This window comes from Marmota flaviventris, chromosome 10 (genome assembly GCF_047511675.1).
Source record: "Marmota flaviventris isolate mMarFla1 chromosome 10, mMarFla1.hap1, whole genome shotgun sequence".
Taxonomy (NCBI): domain Eukaryota; kingdom Metazoa; phylum Chordata; class Mammalia; order Rodentia; family Sciuridae; genus Marmota; species Marmota flaviventris.
Genome location: NC_092507.1, coordinates 117,351,867 through 117,379,352, shown reverse-complemented (window position 1 = coordinate 117,379,352; position 27,486 = coordinate 117,351,867). Strand labels below are relative to the sequence as shown.

At 43.7% G+C, this 27,486-nt stretch overlaps 1 long non-coding RNA gene across 1 annotated transcript; it reads right to left on the bottom strand.

Annotated features, from left to right (window-relative positions):
- Nucleotides 1–652: 652 nt before the first annotated feature.
- On the bottom strand, nucleotides 653–25,736 carry LOC114081928 (uncharacterized). The gene is made up of 2 exons (XR_011709049.1): nucleotides 25,647–25,736; nucleotides 653–882 (listed from the first exon to the last, which is right to left on the bottom strand). It is a non-coding gene; the product is annotated as an uncharacterized lncRNA (long non-coding RNA).
- Nucleotides 25,737–27,486: the final 1,750 nt, after the last annotated feature.

The following is a 27,486-nucleotide window of genomic DNA, read 5'->3' as shown; positions in this document are numbered from 1 at the left end:
TTCTTTTTCTTCTCCTCCTCCTCCTCCTCCCCCCCCTCCTCCCCCCCCCTCCTCCTCCTTCTTCTTCTTCTTTTTACCAAAGATTGAACCCAGGGGTGCTTTACCACTGAGCTACATCCTCAGCCATTTTTATTTTTTAATTTTGAGAGACAGGGTCTCATTAAGTTGCTCAGGCTGATTTTGAACTTGTGATCCTCCTGCCTCAGCCCCCCGAGTTGCTGAGATTACAGGCATGTGCCACTGCACCTGGCTTGTTTCTAAATAGAAAGCCAGATGTTAAATGCTGAAGTTGAGGCAAATATAAAGAGTGGTTCAAGGAAATAAAAAATAAACTGAGAAACTTCTTAGGAGTAGGGGAAGGTCTGACAGAGAACAACTGAGCTGGGCCTTGAAGGATGAATAGGAGTGTTTTTGTGATAGTCTAAAAAATTCATCACAGACCCAAAGGACAACATGCTCTGAGGTGTGTAGATCCAGATCCTTCCACCCCCTCCCTCTTGCCATATACCTTCCTTCTGGAGGTCTGCAAGGAGAAAAGAGAGGCCAGGATGTACATGGCCACTCTAGGTAGAGGAAGCCTCTGAGGTTTGGCCGCGATTGGACAGAAGACTTGGAAGCAGAAAAATGAAAGAGTCACTGGCCACTCACTGGACAGAGTACGAGAAAGGACATTCTTTCGGGTTGCAGCAAAGTTGGGCCCCGGGAGACAGATGGAACCTGGGTGGTCATGTTTTCCCCCATCCTCTCCCTGGCTTCCACTCCTGGTTGAAACAGATCTGACACCTGGTTGTCCTTGACCTCAGGTTCTTTTCAGAGCAAATGGCTTTGGAGAGGAGTTCTTATCATGGTTCTGGTGGTGAGTCTGGGGGCTGGAGTGTGGATCTGGAAGAGAAAGAAGATGGAGACTGAGAGAGGTAGAAGCTGGGAGACACTGAGGGATGGGGGTGCTGGGGAGCGGCAGTGGATGCAGGCGGCCCTAGAGACAGTTGGCAGCCTGGGAAGTCCATGGGCAGAGAGAGGCACTTTCCTGGCAGCAGCTGGGGTGGAGCAGAGCTGAGGGTGGGAGGTGGTGCATGCCCAGTGAGGAAGGGCCAAGGGTGGCAGGAACAAGACAGGGTCTGGGCCCCGATTTTACAGCCTGGGAACAATGAGCTTGCCCCGGGCCTGGTGAGGGATCACTCAATTGCACACTTTCAATGACAGCAACTGTTCCCCAAGCCCCTCCTAGAGCAGGCTCTGATGACCCGCAGATTGGTGGACTTGACAGCCACGACCTTCCCTATGCAGAGATCAGCCCCCTGAGGCCCACTGAGGTGAGTCTAAGGGAATTGAATTAGGGCAGCTGACATGTACTCAGAGGCGGGAGTCCCAGGATGTCCAGGACACTCTGTCCCACTGTCAGGCTCTGGGTCTGTTCCCTGCCTGGAACAATGTGGCTGCATGTCTGAGGGCCCACAGCATGCTGGGAGCTGTGGTGCACATACATCTCCACATCCACGGTATGGTTGCCTCAGATTCAGTGAGGAGGAGAGGGAGGCCAAGGGAGGTGACTGACTCAAGGACGCACAGCCTGGCAGTGAGCAAGTTGTCCTAGAACCCTGGAGGAGCTCTTCACCCACAGGCTGAAATGCAGGCCAGAGGACAGGCCCGAGTGTAAATGGTCGAGGCTTTGGTGGGACTCTGCCGTCAGCTCAAGACCCAGAGGAAGTAAAAGCAGGGTCCCAGCAGGGCCTGAAGGCAGGGTGAGCACAAGGGTTTGAGGAGCCACCTTCTTCTGACCTCTGTCCCTCTTCTCCCTGCCTGAGATCCCACCATAGATGCCACCCCTTTGTTTATGCTGTCCCCACTGATGAAGTACCCCTGGGCGGGCACCTTGTTGGCTACTGGCCCACAGTTGGAAGTTGGTGCCGTGGTCTCAGATGGAGCGACTCCACCTAGGAGAAGATGGGAGACAGGTTGAGCCAGGGAAGAGGGCCCTGAGGGGAATCCCCAGAAGCAGTGATTCTCAAACTTGAGTTGGTGGCAGAATTCTCTGGAGGGTTTGGCAGAATGGACTCCTGAGTTTCTGATTCAGTGGGTCTGGGGTAGACCTCGAAATTTCCATTTCTACCAAGCTCCCAGGTGACACTGATACTCCTGGTCTCACACCTTGAGAAACACTGGGCTAAGGGGTGAGTAGGGACAGCTAGTGGAGCTGCAGTCTGCACCCCAGGGGTAGTGAGGGGCTGGCTCCTCTCCCCGCCCATCCTCTGACTTCTCTAAGGAGCGAATGACTCGAGATCTTTGAGACCCAGAAATTCCTTGGTCCAGTCCCAGCAACTTATATTGGAGAGTGTGGGAACCCCGAAAGATCACTGGACTTATCCAGAGGACCATGGCAGGACAAGGCAGAACAGGGGTCTCCTCTCTGCTAGCCCAGTGCTTGTCCACTGGCCCCAACTGCCTCAGTGTCTGTCACAATTGCTTCCCTTCTCAGCCCTTCTGAGTTATATCTCCACTTGACTGGGGCCTTCGGGGACTCAGGAAATAGTTCCTTCCCACCTAAGCCCCGGTCCTCCACTACCAGAGCACCACAGGAGAGGGGCACTAATGGCTTTGGGGGGAGAAAGCCAAATCAGGTGACATCCAATTCCAGTTCTTAGCCCTATCCTGCAGTCACCTCAGTTCCTGGCCTTGGGGAGCTCTGCCCTCTAGGAAAAATGAATGCCCTCCAGGACACAGGGGAACGAACACAGAGTGGGACATGAAGGAGCAGAGTCAGCAGAGAGGGGCATGAAACCCAGCTTGGACACTGACTTCGTTTAACCGTAGAAATGTTACTTTGCTTCCCTGGACCTCAGTTTCTTCTTTTAAAAAGTGTGGATTGCAAAAATAATGCCTGACACTGAGCTGATACTTTTCCTTGAGAGTAGTCAGTGTGATTTACAAATTTGTTCAACAATTATTTATTGAGTGCCTAAGGTGTTCCTAGAACCGTTCTAATGTGGGTTGAAGGAGTCACCAAAGCAATGAAAGTCCTTCCCCTCAGAGAATCTGCATTCTAGTGAGAGTGAAGGTATCACAGGGTGCCGACACCTCGCAGGGATAATTTTTCCTGCTCAGAAAGGGATAAGCCCCTGAGAAAAATATAGTGTGAAGTAATTAGCGAAGAAATAAGAGACAAAGTCAGAAAAGTAGTTTAAAGGGAGTGCCTGATAGATTCTTCCAGTCCTGGTTGGGAGCTGGAACAGAACTGCCAGAAAATGGATCGGGTCTTTCTTTTAGGGGGTGCATCAAAGGCAGGGATAAGGGTTCAGTGGGTAGAGTCTTGCCTCTGGTGTCTTGGAATCTTGATAAGCCACACACATCTCTGGGAGGCTGTGTGGCTACATCTCCGGTGCTGTGTGGACCTGGCCAAGCTGAATAGGAGCTCAGGTGTATCTGGGCAGTCTCACTAGCAGGGATTCCCAGACACCAGGTTTTCCCATTCAGTGGCCACCATGCCGATCTGGGCCACGCGCATTTCATGGGTGGCTTCCAACATGGGGGTGGGGTGAGAATGGCAAATAAAATAAATAGGCGAAGTGTGGAATGTTGGGTGATGATAAATGCTAAGGAACAAAGCAGGGAAGGTGGTGACGGCAGGGTCTCCATTGTCACTGAGCAGAGAAGAAAGCCCCAGAGGAACCGAGGGGGCGATTGAGCAGTGTGGAGGTGGCTGGTGGTCAGGGACACAGGAAGCATCCCGGTGGAGACAGAGCAAGCAAGTGGCATTCAAGAGAGGGCCTGAGTGAAGCTGCATTTTGGGGTGTTATCAGGGTTGAGAGGCAGAACTCCCCACTGGTGGAGAAGCCCACAGAGATGTCGCTTGACTGGCTCTTGTATCTGGTTCTGAGAAGCAAACCCAGCCCCCTTCTCACCCCCATTTGAATTGTAGGATAACCTGGACATCTGCCTTGTACAGACCCCCAAGCCGACTCCGGCAGTCCACACTGTTTATGAGAAGATCCATAAAAGCCCAAAACCCAAAGGGTCACCTAGATCAGGAGTGAACTTGGATGATGACAGGCCTTGGTAAAGTTTGTCCCCCCCTCACTCTTCACCCCAAGTTTTCAGCTATCCCTCCTAGACCCCCATTCTTCTTGATCCATCCCACTGAGATAGCAAAGCAGCATGAGCTTCTCCCTTGGGCTCCCCTCTGTTATGACGTGAATGGTTGTGTCTCCTCTAAAATTCATGAGAAGACTCATGAGTGGGATTAGGCATCTCTTTTGCCCTGTTTCCTTCTGCCATGTGAGGACAAAGCTGATGTTCATCCCCTCTGGAGGATGCAGCACCAGGGGGCCAGCAGCCCTACTGGGGCCTTGACCTTGGACTCCCAGTCTTCAGAACAGTGTGAAATGATTTTCTGTTCTTTATAAATTACTGAGTCTGTGGTACTTTGTTGTAGCAACATAAACAGACTAAGAAATGTACCAAAGTTTTCTGACTTACAGATTGTGAGCAGTCATTTTGCTTTTTTAAACTTCAAAGTAGGAGAGGCAGACATTTTAGCAGTTTGCCAGACTTCTGATCACTGACCCCTGGCCGGCTTTACCCCCCTTAGGGGATTGAGCATTTTCATGAAGATAATTGGGATAGAAGGCCTTTGAGGAAGATGGGCCTTGGGTGAAGGACTTCCAGAACATCATAGTCAAGCCCACTACCCAAGATAGAGAGGAGTGGGCCTTGACTGGCCAGGCCCATGAGGCCTGTAGATGGAGATCCAGGTCACTTCAGCCCAGGGTGAGAGGGAACATTTCTTGAGTTTGCTGCCTACTGGGTGATTCTCAGCACAGTAAATTTAATGTCTCAGGGCCTCCCAGAATTCAAGTTATTCACAGACCCCTTTACTTTTTAGCGTTTACATTTGGTGGCACTGGGAATCAAACCCAGGGCCCCGTGCATGCTAACTAAACACATGATCTACCCCTGAGCCACACCTCTAGTCCAGCCCTTTTATTTTTATTACATAACATATGAATAAAGTACAAAAGACAAAAGGTACGTCTTGTTGAAATTCTGATGTTTTCTCAATTTTACTTCTATTGTAAATAGAGTCTTCTCCTCAGTATAGTTTGTTTGATTGTGAAGAATTATATATATAATTATAATTATATATTATAATTATATATTAAGCCACATTACTCAATTTCCCAACTGTTTGTAATAGTTGTTTTACTTCATTCCCTTGAATTTCTGGGGTGAATAACCATATTTATCAACAAACAACTGTAAATTTTGCTTCTTTCCAGTTTTTATGCCTCATTCATTTCTCTTGCATGAGTACATTGGTTAGTACCTCCAAAGCCATGTTAAATATAGTGATGATAACATGATAGTTACTTTGTTCCTGACTACAATGTCAATGGTTTCCCCATTATTCATTTTTTTTGGGTTAAGGATATCATATTTTATCATGTTACAAAAGTATATATGATTTTTAACAATTTTTTTATTCAAAAACAAAGTGTCAAATTTTATCATTTTCTTTTCAGCATCTGAATATATCATGTTTTTCAGTTTTTCAATTAACAACACATTAATAGAGTTCTGTTCTTGAATTACTGAAATGAACCCCACTTAATGTAGTCTTTTATTTTGCTGTTTGATATTATTTTTATTTGGGATTTTTGCATCATTATTCATAAATGAAATTATATTGTATTCATTTTATTTTTATCAGTTTCTTATGTGTGTTATGCTTATTAAATACTCTTTTTATCCTCAATTTTTATAATCAAATGCAAATTTGCTTTATTGTCCACATGAGAAAATTCTTTTTAAAGAATTCTTATTACCCAGTGTTGATGTAAATCATTTTATAATAATGTTAATTAAAGATATGCAAACATAAAACTACGTATAAATCACTTTTTATTATTATAAGCCAAAAAGAGGTATGTAAAGTGAAGAAAACACAAAATAGTATACAATGAAGCAATGGTGTGTTAATTTTTCATTGCAGAAGATACCTGAGATAAATCAACTCGTGAAGAGTGAAGGCTTATTTTGGCTTGCAGTTTCGGAGGTTGCAGATCCTGGTAGCTTGTCCCCATTGATTTTGAGCCTGTGGTGAGACAGGCCATCATGGTGGGGAGTGCATGACCAAGGAAGCAAAGGGAGAAAAAGGGGTGGGGGTTTCAATATCCCTCCATACCTTAAAACTATGGCAAGGGAAAGCCAGTCCCCCAAACCAAAGGCCAAATGTTCTCTTTGACATGTGGATGTTAATACACAATCATTGAGGGGGAGGGGTGGAGAAAAGAATAGGAGTTCATTGGATTAGACAAAGGGGGGTTAAGGGAAGGGAGGGGGATGGGAACAGGAGAGGCAGTGGAATGATGGTACCTAACTTTCCTGTGTCCATAGAGGAGCACAGCACCGGTGAAATGCCACGTCATGCACAACCACAAGAATGGGATCCTAATTAGAATAAGTTATACTCCATGTATGTATAATACATCAGAATACATTCTACTGTCATGTATATCTAAAAAGGACAACAACAACAGCAACAAAAAGAACCCATGGAAAGAGAGATTCCAAGGTGCTGAGTAAAGGTGCCCCAAGTTCACCTCCTCCACAGGAAACAAAACAACTAATGACTAGCTGCATTTTGAGTTGACGGCTAAGGGAGAGCAATGAAACTCAGCAAGAGAGAGAGGGGAACCTCATCTGTCCTGGGAGGGCAGCAGAGAGGCAGGGACAAAGCCCAGAGCAACAGCAGTCCCAGCTCGTTGCCAGAGAGATTTCCCATTTCGGGAGAGAGAGAAACTGGGGAGTCCCAGGAGTCTCAACACTCTGGCCACTGGCAACACTGGCTATAGGGGAGATACACAGTCATCACAGTCTTGGACCCCAGTTATGAGAGGTACCTGGAGCCCACAGAGTAGTTTTGTTTCAGGGCAGAAATTCAGCATTGTCTACTGCCCAAACCCCGCGGTCCAGGCAGCTGTTGCTTGGTGCTATCTTGAGAATGGAGTCACTATGGGATTCCTACTTCTCTATGGATAGAAACTTCTGCAGATCCCCGGACATTCTACCACACCAGCATGAAGGCCACAGCCTCACAGACCAAAGTAGGCCAAGCATTGCATCTGTGCCCTACCCACCAAGCCCATGCAATGCCCTACACTACAGGGACAGATGATTTAGCTTGACAGGAGGGTACTGCCTACAAGACCTGAGAAACAAAGGCATTTGTCCCTGGCACCTGGGGTCCATTCTTCTCCAGGAATTGCTGCCTCCATTGTCTCCTATAACTGACCACCCATTTGCCCATGCCACTTCTAGGTCTATGGGTATGTGTTCCATGCCCCCAATGCCACTGGGGCTGCCATTTCCCCTTTCACAGAATAGCTCATGTTAGTGATATGAGGAAATGTCCACCATCTTCCCTGTCACTGGCACCACCACTCCCATTGCCAGAGTGGTAACATAATGTACACTGACCCACACTGCTGTGGGCACCACACCTTCTGGGCTGCGAGATGCCACCACAGCTGCACATACCTTGGAGACAGATGGACTCCACTGCTGCAGGCACAGTGTCCAGGGCTCTTGATGACAGCTGAAGAAGTTATAGGGAGACCACACTACAATGCCAAACTTGAATCACAGTCAACACCCCCTGTCAAACTGACACCCCAAGAGGTGTCTTTTAGGAGAAAGATTTTGCTACAAAAACCACTTATGAAAGTGGTTTAGTCAATCTGCCAGATGCACTAATATCAGTGTAGGGACACAAGAAAAAACAAGGCAACCTGACACCTCCAAAGGAATAGTAAGTCTCTAGCAAGAGACCTCAAAGAAAAGGATATTAATGAAATGACCGATAACAAATTCAAAAGAATAATGCTAAGGAAACTTGAGGAGACACAAAAGAATATAGACAGACACCTAAATCAAATTAGAGAAATAATCCATGATATGAATGAGAAGTTTAGCAGAGAGATAGATTATGAAAAAGAACCAAATATAAATCTCAGAACTGTTCTGGTGGTACAGTTCAGTGGTAGTCTGTGTGCTTAGCAAGCATGAGGGCCTGTGTTCAATCTCCAGCACCTCCCAGAACAGTCTTGGAACTAAAAAAATGCATTAAATTAATAAAGACAGAATGGATCAAATAATATACAAAATAACCAGAAAATAATGAACAAAATGTCAGAAGTAACATTTTTGCTCATCAATAATAAATTTAAATATTAATGGATTAAATTCCCAATCAAAAGGTACAGAGTGGCTGAATGAGTCATAAAAAGACACCCAGTTATACGATGCCTACAGAAAACTCACTAGTGGAGGGCTAGTTCCACAAATGGAAGCCAAAGCAACCAGGAGTAGCCATCCTTATATGAGATAAAATAGACTTTAAACCAAAAACTTAAAAAAAGCCACTTTATATTGATAAAGGGATTAATTCAACGAAAGAAAATAATACTTATAAAGATGCATGCCCCCAACACAGGAGTACCCAATTATATAAATCAAACCTTATTGTACAAATACATGGAAGTTAAACAACATACTCTTGAATTGCCATTGGGTCACTGAAGAAATCAAAAGGGAAATTAAAAAATTCTTAAGCAGATGAAAACATGGAATACGCAGTTTTCATCAGCTTTTGACCAAGAAGACCTGAGAAGGACAACATAGAGGAGGAAAAGTGTATTTGGGGACTCTTGGTCTTAGAGGTCTCAGTCCCTAGGTGGCCAACTCATTCCTCAGGTCCCAAGGTGAGGCAGAAATCATGGCCAGGAAAGCAGCTTAGAACATTGCGGCAGAAACAGAGAGAGGGACTTCTCACACCACAGACAAAAATATGTACCCCAGAGGCATGTCCTCGATGACCCAGCTTCTGCAGCCACACTCTCCCTGCCTACTGTACCACTCAGCTAACCCCTATCAGAGGATTAATGCACTCATAAGGTTGAGGCTCCCATAACCCAATCATTTCACCTCTGAACCTTCTTGCACTGTCTCACTTCTAAACTGTAATAACAGTAAAAGAAGTACTAAGAGGATGTTTATAGTAATATATGTTTACATCACATTCAAAAATCAAATCAAAATGGACCAGGGACTTAAATGTCAGAACAGAAACTCTGGGTTGGATCCCCTGCACCAAAATAATAATAATAATAACTATTATTATTATTATTATTATAAATACTACGATACAATACTGTACGCTTTATATTTTTTACATTTTTATATGTTTTTATATATAACTAAAGAGGCAATTCCAGGCTTAGCTTTGTAAGAAACAGTGACACTGTTTTCCAGAGAAGCTGCAATGTGTCACATTGCCATCAGCAACTGGGTGATCCGGATTCTCTGCATCCTCTCCATCAATTGGCGCTGCCATTATTTTTATTTCAGTCCTTCTGTGGAGTGGTGGTGTCAACGTCTTGTTGTAGTTTTAAACTGTGCTCTCTGGTGGCTACTCATATGGAAAATGTTGGCCTATGCTTCTTTCCCATCAGATGTGTCTTTCCCCCATTGTAGCAGCTGAGTCTGTGGAGGTTTGTAGATAGATGACATTCTAGTGGCTTCATTCCCTGAGCAAAAGTTCTCCTTCCTTTCCTTTTCTTCTTATTTATTTATTTATTTTTTGAGTCCTGGCACATGCTAAGCAAGCACTTCACCATCAAGCTACATCCGCAGCCCAAGTCTGTCATGCTGTATTCTTTAAAAGTTTAATTTAAAAAAGTAAATTAAATAAAATAAAAATGCAAATTTAATTTCTTTTTTTTTAAAATAAAGGACAAAGGATCACTCAATCTGTCATTTCAGTTCAAAGAGAAATGAGTTCATCATGGCTCAAAAGGACAATTTGTTTTGTCAATATTTAAAGGAAGGAAAGTACGTTGTGACTAGAGACACTGGAGTCACCTCCCTGCACTCCCACATCACAGAGGGCTCCAGGAAGCTTAGATATGACCGGCCTCCATCTGCTTAGGTGAGACCAAGCACACATGTGCAGGCAAGGCAGAAGCAGCTTCATCTCCTCTGCAGGACTTCCACCCTCAATGGTTGCTGGGGAATCCATGGCACAAACCCAAGAAGGCAGCTGGAGGTCGAGGTGGCTTCCTGTGTTCAGGGCTCGGCCACCCATGCCATTTTCTCAGCAAGGTGATGATCATTATGGCAGAAGAACAGAGCCAGCCTAAGTTAACCAGCATCTCAAGAAAAGAAGAGTGGATGGAACCGTGCTGGGTGTCCATGGATGGACAAATAGATAAACAAAGTGTGGTCTATATACACAATGGAGTTTTATACAGCCCTAAAGAAAGATGAAATTACAGCATGTGCAGGAAAATGGATGAAACTAGAGACCATCGTATTGAGTGAAATAAGTCAAAGGAGGAAGGTTAAGGCTGTATGTTTTCTCTCATAGGCAGAAGGTAGAGAGGAAAAAGGAAAACAAAAGTGGGGGATGGATCCCCTAAAACACAAAGGGAAATCAGTAGAGGAAAGAGACAAAGGGGCGGGGGCAGGGAGGGAGGGGAAGATGCAGGGGAGTGATATTAGCCCAATTAGATCCTTATCCATTTCGTGCCTTCAACACGAACATGTTGAAGTGGCCCCCCTTTCTCCACAGAAAAGCCCTCTTCACCATGGCTGATTTTAGGACTGTCTGCAAAAGAATCTCTGAGAAAGAGTCCATTGTAGATAAACTTCCTATTTTCCTGTTGCTCTGTTTACTTGGCCACTGGCCGGGAAGATACCAGCACTCCAGGTGCTGGACACCTCTTACTAGTTTTTCACAGATGTATCCAGTATAGTACTTTGTAGAAATGTGCAAACAAGGCCTCTGGCCTTGAGCTGGGCTTCACAGAGATGTCTACATTTTTAAGATAAGTTACAATTGGGCTCCATGGTAACAGCTGGCAGGGGAGGAAAGAAAGGGAAGAAGCTCCCCCCTTCTCAGGTGTTGTTCTTGAAGAGTTAACTTGCCCAAAACAGTGAAAGAAAATGCTGCTTTTATGTGAACTTCTGCAGACTGGGAACTTCTGAGCCCCTCCCCTTACATGCCAGGTATAAAACTCTGAAACTCCCTGAACTCGGGGTTCAGGGGATTAATTGATTATAGCAAAAGCTGTGCCCTCTGAACCTGGCTGCAGCCAAATAAAACTGTTTCCTGCTATCTTAGGTGCCTTGCCTGGTTTGTCCCTACAACAATGTAACAACAAATCCCATCAATATGTCAAACTATAATGCACCAATAAAAAATATGGGAAAATAACAATAAAATAAATTTCAAAAAAAGAAGAGAGGAGGATTTCCCAAACTAACCACTGACCCCCCAAAATCCCATGACCCAAACAGGAAAATGATATCATTTGGTTGAGTAGAAAAAGGAAAGGTAGGGCACGCAGGGGAAGGAAGGTTCTAGGGGAGCTGTTTCCTATTGAGATATAAATGGAGTTGCTTCCCTCAGGGCTGCAGATGAAGGGAGAGCAGAGTTATGAGGACAGAAGTTCTTTCCAATAGCAGAGGGCCATTTGGGATTCTGCCCCCCACCCCGCCCCAGAGCCCTTGAATTAATAGAGCTGGAGTCCTGTGGGTGGGAAAGGTGGGAGGAAAATCAGGGGTGAAGTGCAAGGGCATGGAATTTAGAAAGACCTGGCTTCACAGCCAGATCACACAGAGGCAGCGCATGGTCTGGGGGCAGCTGGAATCCTAGTGTGAAACCTATTAGATCTATGATTGATCTCCTCCAGGTTGATCAGCCTCTCAGAGCCCACATTCCTTCAAATGCTAAATGGGGGTGATGGATGTACTGAGCCCATATATAAGCTCTAGGTTATGATTTCTAAGCTGTTTCAATCCTCCTGTGTTGATATAGTTGAAACATTGGCAGAATTGAAAACTTGGGCTTGGTGTGTTAAGAAGACTTAAGTAAAAAGCCAGATTCCCAGCCAATACTCCTGTGCCTGGTGCTTGTCCCTTCCTGTATTCATTATCCAAACATCCCAGGTAACACATGGTGTGTGAGGCTGGAATGAGATCAGGTCTGTAACACCCCAGTCCAGATCTTGCATATGACAGGGCTCAACACATGCTTATTCCTGCCCTTCCTTCTAACCAAGTCCTTTCCATCTTCTCATCTCAGGAAAACTCAGTGGCCCAACTAAAGTCACTTACTAAAGCCATCGTTTCACCACCTTAATGTCACTTGACAAGGTGTTATCACCCTCTTTTGGGGTTCTGGCTTTTCATTACTGTAACTAGACCACAGTGAATGTCTTCATGCAGAAGCTTTGAGTGCATGACATTGTTTTCCCCCTTTGGGGTTAAACCCCAGAGGAGGAAATACCATTAAAAAAAAAAAAGGTATAAACATGTTAAATGTTCAAACGTTTCTGACACATCCAACAGACTATTTAGAAGCCTTCAGTCACTTAAAAACTGTCTATAATGCATAAGAACACCTTATGCTCCATTGCTGTACAATGAAACGTCCAGGAAAGCAACAATCTCTGTGCTATCACAACCCCTTAGTGCCCAGAGGAAAATCTTGTCTCTTTTTAAACTGCTAGATCATGATAAAATCACCAATTATAAATCAAAGTTGTTTTTTTTTAATCCATTTGCAAGTTTTCACCAAGATAGAGAAGTACATAACACCACACACTTAAGTTGCTATGTTACACAGTGATCAGAATGTGCACCATCATTTAATGTCTCAGACAGCACCTTGGTTAGGGATTATCTTGCTTCCCTCCTCCACTCCCAGGCTCAGGTAGGGGAAGTGGCTCCCCACCTCTCCTCCAGTGGTGACTCTTAGGAGGGCCATTTTATTGCTGAGGTAACAATCTCAGAAGGCACACCTGTTTGTCCCGGGGTAAATGTCCACAATTTTATGAACACTAGGTGGCAGAACCAGAGTAGGGACCCAGTGGGTCTGATTGCAGAATCCAGTCCCTCTTTCACCTCTAACAAGGTTTTGCAGCCAGAGCAGAGTAGGAGACCCTGAGTCAGGCTGGTTCAGGGGAGGCAGTCCTACCTCTCAGTCTAGGAGTAGAGGAAGGAAGTGAGCTGGGGGACTGGGTAGGTCATAGATGGAAGGATGTGAGTGTAAATTTGCATTGTAAATTGTAATTTTTTCCCATTCTTTTTTGCTAAAGCAGCAAGAAACCAAATGCTCAGGACATGGCTCTCAAGAGAGCAGCTGCCGCTGAGCACAGCCTGGCAAATAATTGTCTTCTGAAGTCAGAAAAATATACTGAAGCACAGAAAACTCACCCGGAGGAGTACACAGAGTATCTAGGGTATTTAGTTTTGTGAAGTATGAAACATGTTTTTTTTTATTCATCTCTATATCATTTGTCATATTTTTCAAATTTCCTACAGTCAATATGAATTATTCCTGGCGTCAGAAAAACATCATTGTGTTTCAAGCCTGGGTCCTTTGCCTCAGCAGGCAAGGAGCCACTCAGCCTGTGACAGTGATTTGCCTGAGGGGGCAACTGGCGCTCTCCCAGAGAGTCCCCAAGTCCCTTTTCCTCACTTCAGCCTTCAGAAACGCATGGGGGATCTGGAGGTTGAGTCCAGGGAAGCCCTAGCTCCTTCCCACCTGCCTTACACCCACATCCACCCATACTCACCCCCCCCCCCCACACACCCCTATGCCACTACTCACCAGGAAAAGGAAGGAACTGAAGCATCAGGATCTGGGTGTGGAGCCAGCAGAGGCTTGCCAGAGGGTCCATCACTGCCTTCACAGCCTTCCCTGGCCTCCTAGGGACCCAGGTGAGACGTGGCCCCTCCCCTGTCCCGCCCTGTTTGTGACCTCCCAGCCTCTCCCCCCCCCTCCTCCCACTGCCTGGAAAAAAAAAAACGTTGTTTTCTCCTGTTAGATGGTAAGTGAGCAAATTTATCTTTGTGTTGCATCATCTGTCTGCCACTTCCTGAGTTTTGTTAATAAAAAATGTAAGGTTTTAGATGCGTGATTCTTAGTTCCTGTGGGTCTTCTTTTTGGGAAATTGGAAATAGTCACTTTACAAATGTGGGTCTCCAGCAACTTGAGAGGAATGTGCTCAAGAGTGACCAGGCCAGGTGTCTTTAAGGAGCAGAGGCCCAATGTAAGGATTTTCTTGTACTTGAAAACCTCAAGGAACTTCCAGAAGCCAGGGACACTTAGACTGTTCATGTCATTCCTCTATTTAAAGCAATGTCACAATAAACATCTGTATCAGCTAGAAATAAACCTGGCTAACTCAGAAAGTCAAGGATCTCATATATGGAAGCTGAGAGAAAAAACGGAAACGTAGAGGAGGGAGCATCTCCTGAAAATTAAAGGACTGCTGGACACGGTGGCTCACACCTGCAATCCTGCAGCTGGGGAGGCTGAGGCAGGAGGATCTCGAGTTCAGAGCCAGCCTCAGCAATTTAGGGAGGTGATAAGCAATGCAGTGAGACCTTGTCTCTAATAAAATAGAAAATAGAACTGAGGATGTGGCTCAGTAGTCAGGTGCCCCTGAGTGCAATCTCCGGTTACCCCCTCCCCCCAAAAAAAGAAAAAATTGAAAGACCAATAGAGTAGAGGGAAGTGGGGGGAAGAGGAAAGAAGGTGGGGGGATGTTGAGGGGAATTATGTTCTATTATGTGCATGTATGAATATTAACAAGAAATCCCACTATTTTTTATAATTATAATTTGCCAGTCTAAAATAGAGTCCCACCAAAAAATAGGAAAAGAAAACAAATACCTTTATCTATTAGTGAGAAAGACCTAATCACAGTGACTGAACAATTACTGGCTTCTTTTCTCTTGTGTCCAAAACCACATGTAGGGAAGCAGGTGAGGTGGGAAGGGGGACTCTCTGGGGCATGAGGGTCTCAGGCTCCTCACATTTTCATCTTCCTTGGCATATAGTGCTTCTTCTCCAGGTCACAAATAGCAACTGGAACTCTAGGCATCGTGTACAAATTCCAAACACTAGAAAAAAGGAAAGAGTGGACGAGGGAGGGAACTTTCCCTAAGCCCCATTCAGTGATGTGTGCCTTAGTGGGTCGGGCACATCACTACAACCAAACACAGAGTGAGGAAGGGAAGGGATCCACAGAGATCATGTCTCCTCAAAGGTGCAGACAGGCTTGCTTCTGTTCAGTTATACCCCTGGAAGGAGAATTTCCAGATCAGAGGGCCTTGGTCATTTGTGACATTGATATGCTGTCGAATTGCACACCAAAATGGCTGTGCATATTTACATTCTCCCCCAGAGTCTAGGAGAATTCCCATTTTTTTCACAGCCTTGTCAACACGATGACCAACCTGGTTGACAATTGGATGTATTTTTTAAATGGTATCCTGGGTTTCACTTTTTATTTCCCTGGTGATTAGTGAACTTGAGCATATTTTTAGAAGTTAACTTGTCCACTTTCACAAATCGGGCTTTGTCCAGGGAAAAGACTCTTCCTTTCTTTCCCATGCACTCCCTCCCTGTCTCCCCACCAAGAATGACCCATGACAAGATCTGGCTCCAGGGAGGGTTCTGAACTGGAGAGAGGAAAGGCCAAGGGAGATGTTGGTGGACCAGAGTCATGCGGGCTGGGGAGGAGACAGAGAAGCCGTTGTGTAGGATGTTCTGGGAAGTTGAGGATTTGCTTCCCAGACACAGCTCATACTGAAGGGCTCTTTCTGGGGATTTGGGGGAGGAGTAGCAGTGAGGGAGAGGAGTCATGTCAGCTGGATCCCTCTGAAGACTTGGCTCGCTCATGGTGTTACAAAGGCATGGAGCCTGAATAGGGAGGGACCTTTTGAACTTCTATGCTACATAGAAATCCCCCATGCACCACTGATTAATGGTGCTGCTGTCACTGAACCCCTCAAGGCTAGGGAGATCATCGGATTCAGCGTCTTTTGGAATGTTCATCTTGATGTCACCCAGGTCAACTTCATTAAGCTTGATCTGAAACGTCCTATGATAGTCTCTGATGATCAAAAGCCATCCTTGGTCTTTGGTAATTTCTGAGCCCTATCCCTCATGACCCCCATCACCACTTTCCCCATTCCTTAATTCCACCCAGCATCTCAGGTCTATTTGCCATCCATCAAATGATCCACTTAATAGCTTCACCATGGGCTGGGAGTGGGCCCAGTGCTGGAGCACATGCATGTGCACAGCTCCGGATTCAATACCTGCCAAAATGACCAAAAACCAAAATGCTTCATCCAACATCTGGAGGTTGTCCAAGGGGGAATCCTGTCCAATGATTGCGTAGCTTTGCAGAGTCCTCCCTTCCCTTCCCTTCCCTTCCCTTCCCTTTCTCCCTTGCTGCTGGGAATCACGCTGGGCCTCATGCATGCTGGGCAAGCACCATCCAGCCAGCACTCCCATCTTCCCATTGTCATCCCCTGTCACTGTCCCCCTTCAAAACCAACTTCTCCTTAACAGTGACCCTCCCTACCCTGCGCAGTCCCCTCAAGGACAGAACAGCCTCTCTGTGGAGCAATGGCTTTTCCTCTATTTTTCTCATGTTTCTAGGCCTTCCTCAGCTTCCTTGGAAATTTTAGGTGAAAAAAATACATTCTCCATCTCATTGTATCTTCTCAGAAGCATATTTGCACCTTCTATCATATTCTTTCAAATTCTCTCCCCAGGGGTGGGAAAGGGGAAGACACTGGGACCGCCTGTCCTAGGTGATGTCACACATCCTCCTTTTCCCAATGGTGGGGACTGAACTCTTCCCTGGGGCACATATAGTGGTTTTGTAACTTTACAGTCTTTTGCATCTCTCACCCTCTCCTTGGGGGTACACACAGCTGATTAAATCTGGCTCTCCATGCAACCTATCCAGGCAGGGATCCCCCTCATGATTAGAAAGTACTGGGGATTCCGGTTCAGAAAAGTACAACTAGTGTTTAATGAGACCTGGAAGGATTTGGATTTAGACCTCATCTTATGCCACGGGTTCTCCCTCTTCAGAATCAGGGACCATTCTCTGATTTCAGCGCTCTTCTACCTTACAAGTGGAGCAGAATAATTTAACGACTAAAATATTTGTTATAGTTTGGATCTTGAATGTCCTCCAAGGGCCCTGTGTTGAAGGATTGGTCCCAGCCTGTGGTGCTTTGCCACAGTCTGGCTGGGCACAAATGCCGCAGTCTGGCTGGGCACACAATCACGAGCCACCACACAGCTTGTAGATTCAAACAGCAACTCTTTATTCCCGAACTCACACCAGCCGTCTACAAACACGTTCTGGGGAAATCCACGTTTTCTGCCCAAATCCACGTTCTCTCCCAAATCCCCCTCCACTGGGCTTCTATCTCCAAAATATACTGTCTGAATCCCGTGAGAACTCAAGGGGAACTCAGGCAGCAGGATATGCCCTATTCCCGGGAGGAATAATCTTAAACCTTAAACCTGGAACCTAAACTGGGAACGCCCTAAACACGATTATCTTAAAACCGGGAACACCCTAATCTGCCTTGGTCCTTGAGCAAGGTCACCTACATTCAATGTTGCTGCAACATGTCAGCAACATGGGGTACGCTGGCAAGGAAATTGTCATACCTACTTGGCTAATGGCTCCCAGCAGAGCTTTGGGGAGGTGGTGGAACCCTTGGAGAATAAAATCTAAATGTTTTAGTCAGTTAATTCACTGGTGTGTCTTAAAAACCCAACCAGAACAACTGTAGAGGAGGAAAAGTTTATTTGAGGGCTCACGGTTTCAGAGGTCTCAGTTGTTAGAAATCCAGCACCATTCCTCCAGTTGAGGCTGAACATCATGGCAGAAAAGTGTGGCAGAGGGAAGCAGCTCACATGGTGATCAGGAAGTAGAGAGGGTCCATTTGCCAGATACAAATATATGCCCAAAGCCACATCCCTAATTGTCTCATTTCTCCTCTGAACCTTCTTGTACTGTCTCACACATGAGATTTTGGGGGACACTTCACATCCAAACCATAACAATAATGGAAGGAAGGAAGATCACTGAGATCATGCCTTGAAGAAGATATTAAGACTCCAGTCCCTTCCCCCACCCCACCTCTCTCTTTCTTCCCAGCTGCCATGAGGTAAATAGACCTTCCTCCTGATGTGCTTCTGCCATGATGTATTATCCCACACAGGCCCAAAGCAACAGGGCCATGTGACCAACTGAAACCATGAGCTGAAACAAACCTTTCTTCCTTTTAAGTGGAATCCCTCAGGTATTTTGTCACAGTGATTGAAGGTTGACTGACAAACTTCTCCCAACTCCAGCACTCCCCTCATATCCTGGCCTTAAATTTCTGAACTCCTAGGGTGGGAGTTGCCTTCACCTGCAGTCTGCTACATGATACCTTTTCTTGTCTTAATGGACACAAGCACACATATTTTCTGACTCCTGTGATCCAGGCAATGCTTTGATTTACCAAAATCTACTGCAAATGCACTTAGAAATGCTAGGTGCTAAGGGCTGGGTGCTCCCACTTGTGAAGTTCTTGCCCCCACTTAATACATGAAGGCTAAATAATGGCCACTGTATGTCAGTAGCTCTTAGAGTTTTGTTTTGAAGCTGCTTCTGCGGCCAATATAGAAACAATTCTTTTCTCCCTACCCGTTATATTACTTGGCAGAAATCTAACTTTAGGGATTCAGCAGACCTGATCCCTCCAGATCCCTATATCAGAGCTGATGTCTTCCGTCATTTGGTCTTTTTGACAAAGAGTACACTGTCACTTCATCCCTCACAAATAGCTTCACCAAGAACAATAATTTGGAGGCTGCTCTGGTGAAGTCCAGGCCTCTGCTGTCAGATTTAATTCCAGATTCTCCCATAATGCCGTGAGCAGGCTAGCAATCCCCCCATCACCTCTGGTGTCTTAGAGGACAAATCCCTCTAATCTCAATACCTGGGTAGGAGTCTCTTTTTCCTTTTGTTTGTTCTGTGGTCAGAAACCCAACTGGGAGTCTGTCTATCAACATCACTGGGAGAATCCTGCCAGGTGTTGACTGCAGAGGATGATGCATCTGTGGTTTAAGGTGATGAGTCTCCTTCAGCAGAGTTCTAAGGCTGCCTGGTAGTTGACCCCACTGCAGTAACATCCAGACTTTGGCCAGCTGTTTCATCAAGCAAAGCAGGTTGGAGGTCCAGTATTGACTTCCATTCTCCTTTCTGGAAAGCTCCTAGTTTCTTAAGGAATTGTGGTTCCTTTGGAAGAAAAATTTGCACCTAATAGTTTCATGGGTTATTCTTAGAATTTAGTCATTCATGTATGCTCACAGGAGAGTATTTCAAATAAGAGAACTGAACATGTTTTATTTAACACGTAAAAATGATGTGTGGATTTTCAATATGTAGACATGGGATTTATGGATCTCCATTGGTTAACTTACTCTGGGTTCCATCAATGTTAGAGATGGTTTTGGCAGCAGGAGTAGGAGCATTGCTATTCTAAGCAACCTGCTTATGTGATTTATGTTTTCAAGTCCTGCTTGAACCTACTCCTGTATGTGTGCGTATGTGTGCATGTGTGCATGTGTGTGTGTGTGTGTGTGTGTGTATGTACGTGTGTGACTTTCACTTGGTAATAAAATGCTCTCATGCCTGATCACATGGTTTCATGAATTAGAAATTATCCAGATAAGGATAACAGCAAACCTAAAACCATGTGAAAAGTGTTACTTTCCCAAGAAGCTGCTGTTCTGCTCAATATTTAAGGAACATCAGTGTGTCTTTTTCTATCACATTCTGCCAGAGCTCCAAATAGTAACTAGAGAGCTCAAGGTCACTTCAAACACCTTTAGGTTTGCAGGATCATAAGGGCACTTTACAGCCACACCACAAGGAGAACCTTGTCTTGTTTTGAGCTATTTAAAGTTGATTGCCTCATGAAATTCATTTGGAAAAACAGGAGACCCGGAATCACTGAGGCAGTACTTAGCAAGAGTGAAGTAGGAGGTATCACAATACCAGACCTTAAACTATACTACAGAGCAATGGTAACAAAAATGCCATGGTATTGGCGCCAAAACAGACATGTAGACTAATGGTACAAAATAGAAGACACAGAGACAAACCCACATAATTACAGTTATTCCGTACTAGACAAAGGTGCCAAAAACATACATTGGGGGAAAGATAACCTATTCAACAAATGGTGCTGGGGAAACTGGAAATCCACATATAGCAAAATGAAATTAAACCTCTATCTCTCACCCTGCTCCAAAATCAACTCAAAATTGGGTTGGGGCTGTAGCTAAGTGGTACAGCACTTGTCTAGCATGCATGAGGCGCTGTGTTCGATCCTCAGTACCGCAAAAGAAAATAAATAAATAAAATAAAGTATTGTTATCCATCTACAACTAGAAATTTTTTTTGCAGGTTGAAAAACAATTTTTAAAAAATCAACTCAAAGTGGATCAAAAACTTAGACACTATAACAGAGAGAAACCCTGCACTAATAGAAGAAAAAGTAGGCCCAAATCTTCATCATGTTGGCTTAGAACCTGACTTCGTTAACAAGACTCCTAAAGCACAAGAAGTAAAATCAAGAATCAATAAATAGAAGCTGGGCTTGGTGGCACACACCTATAATTGCAGCAGCTGGGGAGACTGAGACAGGAGGATCACAAGTTCGAAGCCAGCCTCAACAAAACAAGGTATTAAGCAACTCAGTGTGACCCTGTCTTTAACATACAAAATAAGGCTAGGGATGTGGCTCAGTGGTCAAGTGCCCCTGAGTTCAATTCCTGGTACACCTCCTCCAAACCCTGGGAAAAAAAAAGAAACTATAAATGGAATGGATTCAAACTAAAAAGCTTCTTCTCAACAAAGGAAACAATCAGTAACATGATGAGAGAGCCTACACACTCTTTACCACACTCACCACAAATAAAGCACTAATCTCCAGGATATATAAAGAACTCAAAAAACTTAACACCTAAACCACAAATAACCCAATCTATAAATGAGCAAAGTAACTAAACAGGCACTTTGCAGAAGAAATACGATTGGTCAATAAATATATGAAAAAATGTTTAACATCTTTATTAATTTAAAAAAATGCAAATTAAAACTACATTGAGATTCCATCTCATTACAGTCAGAATGACAACTATCAAGAACACAGGTGACAATGAATGTTGTCGTGGATGTGGGGGAAAAGGCACACTCACACATTGCTGGTGGGACTGCAAAATGGTGCAACCACTCTGGAAAGCAGTATGGAGAGTCCTCAGAAAACTTGGAATGGATCCACCATGTGACCCAATTATTCCACCCCACAATTTATACACAAAGGACTGAAAATCAGCATACCACAGTGACACAGCCACATCAATGTTTATAGCAGCTCAATGCACAATAGCTAAACTGTGGAACCAACCTAGATGCCCTTAAATAAGGGAAAGGATAAAGAAAATGTGGTACTTGTACACAATGGAACATTACTCAGCCTTAGAGAAGAATGAAATTATGGCATAGCAGGTAAATGGATGGAACTAGACAACATCATGCTAGGTGAAATAAGCCAACCCCCCAAAACCAAAAGCCAAATGTTTTCTCTGATAAGCCAATGCTGATCCATAATAGGGTGGAGGGATAGGAAAGAATAAAGGATCTTTGGTTTGTGTAGAGGGGAGTGAGGGGAGGGGGGGGACTGTGGGGATGGGAAGGACAGTAGAATGAGGAAGACATTATTACCCCATATACATGTATGATTACACTACTGGAGTGACTCTGCACCATGGACAGCCAGAGGAATTGATCCCTGTCCCCAGTGCCAATCAATGCCAATTTAATAATGAGGACACCGCGTGTCTCTCTTGATCAGGAGGGACAGGGAGGTTTTAAAGGAACTTCAAGGGTTACATTCCAGGTGTGCTCTGGTAGGGGGACCCCAGGGTGCCCTGATGGCTGTTAGGATTCACATTTTAATTTGGGAGATATTCACTTCCCAGATCCTCAGCAGGCATCTCCTTCCTGTAGTGGGTGTGTTCAAGGGCATTAAACTAGGGGAAGAAAAGGTAACACTGTCTCCCCAATCTGGTTAGGGAGGGGAGAGGGGAGAAGAGAAAAAACATTTTGTAAAAATATAAGCCTTAGGGGCTGTGATTGTTGCTCAGCGGTAGAGCGCTCGCCTAGCATGTGTGAGGCCCTGGGTTTGATCCTCAGCCCACATAAAAATAAATAAAATAAAGGTAGTGTGTCCAACTACAACTAAAAAATAAACATTTAAAAAAAATAAGCCTTAGAGCAACGAGGGCTACATTCATAAGGTGAAGGTACCACTGTTACAGAATAAGAAGTTGTGTTCCATTTGTGTACAATATGTCAAAATGCATCCTACTATAAAATAAACAAATTTAATAATAAATAAATAAATACAGTTGATTGCCATATGTGTATCTTGGTGAATGTGCTGACACAGTACACCCTGATGTGATGAATCATGCCTCCAAATGCAGAAAAGACTACAAGGCCTGGTGGGTGACTCTTTGTTCAAAACTGTGCATTTAAGGTAAAGCAAAATTTTTTGTCTTTGAGGGAATGTGCTGGTGGTCCCCAAATGATTTGACTCCTAGAACTGTGCCAACATGTCAGGTCCGCTGACTTCCAAGAGATCTGTCTTCCATTTCCTGATACCTCTGTGTTGTGCAGTGCATCTAGAGCACCTGCAATTTCCTTCTCACTGCATCAAACCAACATCATGTAATTCCCTACTTAGATCTGCAGTCCGATGGGATGGGATATGACCAGACCCAATTACATTTCTCCCTCAAGGCTGTGATATCTTGAGAATCTATTCCCACTAGTATTCCCCTGATGTTCTCTGATATGACTTTACAAAATCTTGCAAGTCATAAAGTTTGAGAAACTTCTCCTCTATTGTTTTAGTTTCTAATTGGCCCATGGGACACAGAGGACCTAGTTATCCTGGAGGGATGAGGGATAAGAGAGACAAAGCATGAGGGGAATTGCTGTCTTCCTTCACCAGAACTCACAGGAGATGAGGTTACTACAACTGGGAAGGCAGGATTCCTTTTCCAGATGGATGTAGGAGCACTTTGGTTGGAAAGTGAGGTCCTGGTTCTCAGGGTCCAGTTTTTACCCAATTAGTGTGCTGCTCTTTAAAACAAGATAATTGAAAAGGCTGAGAATTCAACCTACTTTGAAATTCAGCAACCTGCAGGATCTGACTCTATCTGATTTTTGGCTGTGGGAAGTGAGCGATTATTTTGTAGTAGACAGAGAAAGCTTCTGCTTGTCTGATCACTCATTAAACTGAGAATTTTTAACATTGAGCTTATCTCCAGCACACTTAGAAGCATCTAGGGCAGCCCATAAACCTTATAGTCCTCATGTTTCCTCCCTAAAATTTTCTATCACAAGAGTCATTCAATATGTCTATGTCTTATCTTCAATACACACTTTGTTCCAGGTAACTCTAGGTGATCATTAGAGCTGTGTGCTATGAACTACCAGCATCTCACCATATAATAGTAATATTTGTTAGATGATTCAGATTAGTATCTATTATACAGGACAGACAAAATAATTTTTTGCTGGGTTTCAGTTCTCGAGACTAAAAGGCCCAGGGGTTACTCCAATTAAACTGGGCTGACTGGGCTGCACAAAATAACCACACAAGAGATTCAAGTATCTTTTTCCTTGGGGTTGCTGTAATGGATCCTCTAACCTTAAAGGTCCACAAGAAGAGAGAGAGAGAGAGAGAGAGAGAGAGAGAGAGAGAGAGAGAGAGAGAGCTCAAGTGAGAAAGAGCATGCACTGACCCATTTTGTTGAGGAGAAGCTATTCAAATGAGGCAAGGGGTCAGGTTTCAGGGGGCTGAGTCTATCTTCATGGTGTCCACTGTCAGCAGGTTGACTGACACCTGGGTAGGCCACACCCAAGGGCACAGTAAGAAAAGGGGACACAAAACAAGGCACTTCTATGGAAGATTCTATCCTAAACAGGGCATTGGGTTATATTACAAAGGAACAAATGAGCATAGTTCCACCCATGGGGCTGCAGCAAGACACACCCATGCATGAGACACCATCCCTTGAACCCAAGAAGGGTGTGGAAAGCTCTGCCACATTTCCGTGACTGAGCATCTCAGAGCCCACCTGGGGAGTGTGACTCAGTCATGTGCAAGTTTGGTCTCCCACATATTCCCCATTTCTTAATATATATTTTAAAAATGCAACTGGGAAATTCTATCTTTCAGTCACTTGACTCTTGGTCCAAGGTCATCATGATCCACTATTGAAACACAAAAAGAATTAGTAGAAAACATATCATCTTCATAACACAATCAACTTGGAAGATCCAGGTTATTATTATTATTTCACCAAACACTCATTAGAAGATTCTTAATCTTTTCCTAATTTTATTGGGAGGCATTGCTTTTGGCCATGCTAACAGACATTTTCATTGGCATGGCATTTAGGCCTCTCCATAAACCACAGAGCAGAGGGCTCACTCACATTATTTATTACATTGTCTTCTAGAGCATTATTACTTAGTTCTCATCCTTCCATCAGCACTTATCTGACCATGAAGGATTTTGGAAGTAATTTAAGTCAAACAATCCACACATTGTAAGTTTTAAGACATAGCCACAAAGGCTGCAATTGAATAAGCAAGGAATAACATTTAAAGTAGTCGCTTCAGGGATTATGAGACCAGCAGTTTGCCTAGGTCTGGTTAATTGACATACACCTGTTCCAAAGCCTGAATATTAACCTCAGCATATTATAGATCTGAAATATTATCTGGCAATAACTAATGATGCAATAAGTTGTATTCTTACAGGCTACAGGATATTTATCGTCTTTTTTCTTAATTCCTACTTTTAAGGAGTTTATTAGGTCTCTCAGTATTATAAATACTCTTGGAAAAATCTATTTTAATAATCTTTGCAACAATTGTCCATATAGGTAAATGTAGTCTTAGTCACTAAAGTCCAGCATAATTGGCTGGCTTTGGTTTCTCATTTGCTGTCTCACATACGTTCCTGTCACTGGTGTGGTCAATTAGTTGCTCGGCTACCTCGGCTATCTCAGTCGTGGTGGGTAGAGATGTGGAATCAACACACAGACTCCAGGAGCTGGTGAGAACTGGCTGGTGACAAACCTCAAGTCAATGTCCAGTAGCTCAGTTTAATTTTAAAATGCACACAACTGTTATAGGGCTCGAGTGGGGTGTGTCCGTCAATCATACATAAGCAAGACAACATCCATAGGCCAATTGTCTTCTGCCTAATGTAACCTCTCTGTGAGGAACTCTAAATGCTCGCAGCTGTTAGTTGCAACTGAAGGCTGTTCCAACATCTCCTCCACTTTTATTAAATTTGTTACCAAAGGAGAACCCTGATGAGAGAAGAAAGGAAAAGGGAAAAGCATAGAAAAAAGGGAAACATCCAGACACGGCCCTTTCCAGTGGCTGCAGGTGTTTCCTGCTGTGGTGGGAAGGCAGTTGCTGTGGACTAGGTCTCTGTCTGCCACTTGGGTCCCCATCTGAGCTGGACATGGGGAGCAAAGCTGCTATGGGGCAGGAGACCTCTCTCAGGAGGGGTGAAGAATTAGGCCTTTGCACAGGTGGAGTGTGCAAGGCATTGTCCCTGAGAGGGCTCCCTGTCTCCTTGATATATAATGCCCCCGTGGCCTCCACACCAGCATTTACCTTAGGATCAGCAAACTCAGGTTTCTTCTCCATGGAGGGCCCGGCTCACAGCACTGGGCTGGTGAGACTGCATTCAGGAAGGAAGGAGAAAGGCCACAGACCGACAAACAGTAATATTGTGACAAAGCCAAGAGACAGGGATAGATGAAGAGGAGGGCAGTGCTAAGACTCAGGGCATGATCCCTCACAGAGAACTGGCCCTTAGTTGATGTTAGTTACATCTGGTCCATAGCTGCCATCCATATGGATGCAGAACAATCCGTTATTTCAACACTGTCTTTTTCTCAAAAGATAATTCCACATAGTCTGTTTACCACAGAATCAATATGTAGGTATAACTGACCATTACAGTCAGGACAATTAATCTAGTCTCGTGGGTGGACTTTCCACTCCACACTGCAAGACACATTACAGGTGGACCTGGGAAATGTGTCCATAAGTCTTTTCATAATTTTTACTTACCTGACAAGCTCATGAAGCTGCATGGTATAGACTCTGTAGCTGGAAATTTACCTTCCTGAGCCAGGTTCTCAGTCATCATCATGATGACTGGTTTAAACTTTCCTTTGAAATCTAATATAATTTACTGAATCATGTTCAGTAACATTAAGGCTCTCAATATTACAATTTAAGAAAAAATTTAAAAATATTTTGTAAAACCTAGTTTGTCTCTCTGGGGTCCTGTATTTCTCCCTTTTCTTTATTTAATAAAATTGAGTAAAGGATTGGCATAAGTCATAGTATTAGTTTAAGTTATATATTATAGTACAAGTATTTAAATGATAAGAATATATTTACCTTTTACTGATTATTATAATTTTTTAATATAGACAAGTTGATCCATCCTAATAATTTAGTAAGAACTCTCAATCTCTTTTTGAGAAGGTCTCAAAATATCTTTATATTTTAGAATATTATCCTTTAAATAGATATCTCTTAATTGTTTTTAAAAAATATGATTAAGGTTATTTTCCAGTGTAGGGAGCAGTATATAAGTTTCACCATATTTTTTATAGATAATATGTCCAGCCAGAGAACTTATATAATATCAATGAATTTTTAAAGTTTGTAAATTTTATTGGTCAAAATTAACATACGATTTTAATTTGGAGAACTTTATTCCTAATAAAATGTTGTCTTAAATCTCATATAATTATCTAACAAACAAAATATGTAAAAATCAACAGTGTCTTTGTGTCTTAGAATCAATCAAATTTAGTCTTAAAGGACAATTTTTTTTTGTCAAAATTGGGATGTAAGTCAGCAGTTTAATATACTTAGTGTTTAATCAAGGATGTGAATTTATTTACCAAAATTAATCTTTGTCTTAAACAGCAAGAATCATTAGGCAATAAACAATGTTAAGGAAATAAACTTAACATTTTAATAGGTTTTTATCATGTCAAAATATGGGCAAAATCTTAGCTCATATCAGCATAGTAAAATTAGGGAAATAGCCAGGAATATCTTTGAATTAATCAGTTAAAATTTTTATAGTAAATCCAATATATATATAATTTTTAAAATTGTTTTAACTTTTTTATATCATCTGGTTAGATAATGATATAAAGATCTTGAAAGAAGATGCGACGCGAGACAAATCACCGGAGAAGTTCCACTTTATTACAAAAGGCTGTGGGCTTATATAGATCTAAGGAGAGGGTGCAGGGCTTAGGTAAATGACGGTCACCCGTTTATTGGTAAGTTCTTCCAGATGTCAGTTCTGGAGCCCAGGAAATCAATTCTCATTGGGGCTAAGGTTTCCCACCTCAGGAGTGAGCATTGGCGCTGCAGGAGTTTTTGGTGCCGGCGGGAAAGGGAGAGGCAGGAAGAGAAGCTC